Source organism: Pteropus vampyrus, unplaced genomic scaffold (genome assembly GCF_000151845.1).
Source record: "Pteropus vampyrus isolate Shadow unplaced genomic scaffold, Pvam_2.0 Scaffold761, whole genome shotgun sequence".
Taxonomy (NCBI): domain Eukaryota; kingdom Metazoa; phylum Chordata; class Mammalia; order Chiroptera; family Pteropodidae; genus Pteropus; species Pteropus vampyrus.
Window position 1 is genome coordinate 77026 of NW_011889542.1, and position 2029 is coordinate 79054.

The 2029-nt window shown below is 49.7% G+C and overlaps 1 pseudogene; it reads right to left on the bottom strand.

Annotated features, from left to right (window-relative positions):
* Positions 1-93: 93 nt before the first annotated feature.
* On the bottom strand, positions 94-213 carry LOC111734087 (annotated as a pseudogene).
* Positions 214-2029: the final 1816 nt, after the last annotated feature.

The following is a 2029-nucleotide window of genomic DNA, read 5'->3' on the forward strand; positions in this document are numbered from 1 at the left end:
CGAAAGACACTGCAGGTCATCACAAAGATCCGTAAGCCTCAGAGCTCACTGAAAATCATTCCTTTTTCGTTATTATTATTTTTTTATCTTTTACACCTACAGCACCCAGTCTTCCTAGGTGGTCTCCCATCCAAGTACTGACCAGGCCCTGAGCCCGCTTAGCTTCCGAGATCAAACAGGATCAGGCGTGTTCAGGGTAGCGTGGCCGCAGACAGTAATTCTTTTCTAATGAGGATGTTCTACTTAACGTCAAAAAGGATTTAATCTTCTGTTAGAACTATGTGGCATTTCTACGGATTTTGCAGCCCTGGGGCTTGCTCAGGGTGGGATACACGTCGCTGGATTTTTCTCCGACTACTAGCTACAGAGACAAAGTCCCTGGAAGCCCACCAAAACCCTCCGAAAGGCGAAGCTGGCGCTCCAACTACCAGGAACTCATCCTGAGAAAATGATTAAGGACGTGCAGAGAGGGCTGGCTGTGAGGCTTTTTTTGCTCCACTGTTGGAGGCAGCCTACGAACCCGCGACAGAAGGTCGGTCCAATCACCTACATTTACATGCTCAAACGATAAAAGTATTTTACTGACATGGGAAGATGATCATAAAATAGTAAGTTTTTCAAAAGGCAGTTTATAAACGGTAACTACAATAAAACATTGTTTTGGGGAAAAAATGTATAAACGAGTGTGCGCAGAGGTTCGAAGGTATCCTGTGTGCCGGTCCGTGAGCAGACTCGGGGGGGAGCTTGTGCTCCTTCCTCTTTAGATCTATTTTCTCATTTTTATTTCACGCATATTAAGGACAATATATAGTTGTTAATTATATTTTTATTTTCTATATACAAAATATATTTACACATAACTGGATACAATTATTTACGCCTAAATCATATATAATTTAGAAGCACGGTACATGCACGGGCACTGTCACAGACACATTTACGGTCTTCATTTGAGTCAGAAGTGAGACCGCAAAGGCACTGTGCATGAGTCACTCGCACTATGTGCAGATATGTTGGAGTGAGACAAAGAGTGCCTTACCTGTGGTTGCCAGAGAACCCTCTGGAAGCCCCTCTGCAGATTCCGAGTGAGCTCTCAGGCCCTGAGGGCTTGGACACCCACGGAACTGGCCGAGCGTGGAACAGTAAACTGCTCGGCCCTCATTCTCGATGTATACGGGGTCCCCAACACCGTGTTACTCTGCTGAGATTAAAGTCCAGCAGGGTTCCAAGAAGATCGCGACGGAGCAGACAAGGGACTCTCCGGTGACGCATTCACTCTGCAGGGCAAAGGCGGCAAGGCTGCCTTCATCTTTGAAAGCCTGGCGGTGCCGGCACCCCAGGGTGCTGGTCAGGGAAGTCCAGCCATCGCTGGCTTTTATACCCACTCTAAACTCCAGGCACGTAGGTGGCACCTTCTTCTGAGTGTTAGGGACTATGGCAGGCACGAGGATGTCACAGGGATGCAGTGTTTCATCAACAAGCCATCACTCAGACCCTACACCCGACCCCAACACGCACTCCTAGGAGGCACTCGAGCGCTAACTACTCATAAGGCTACGGGTGTGGAAGACAAAACGAGGCCTCTGTGACGCGCGAGGCCAACGGGATCCGACGGAGGCTCGGGGTGCGGCCGACACTGTTTCCGCCTCACGTCTGTGTGCTTCTGGGCAGGGCAGAGCTGATGCTGGTTCAAGGAGGAGTCTTTCTCTTGCCCTGGCATTCTGGACAAGCGCCATGGTTTTCATGAAATTTTGCTGACATTTCTATAAAGTGCCACCAGAAACGTTCCAGTAACTCACGCTATGCCAGGCTGCTCCTCGCACAGGGTGTAACCCCGACACGCCCCCAGGGTGGCAGCAGGGAGGTGGGTATGTACCCCGAGTTTGCTGTCAGGAAGTCATGAAGTCAAACATCATTTTTAGCAGGATCCATTACTACCAGATTTGGATAGACATGTGTGATGTCACAGTCCCCACCACCACCCCACAGGCGGCTGGCAGATCCTACGCAATCGGAGAAAACGGGGCGA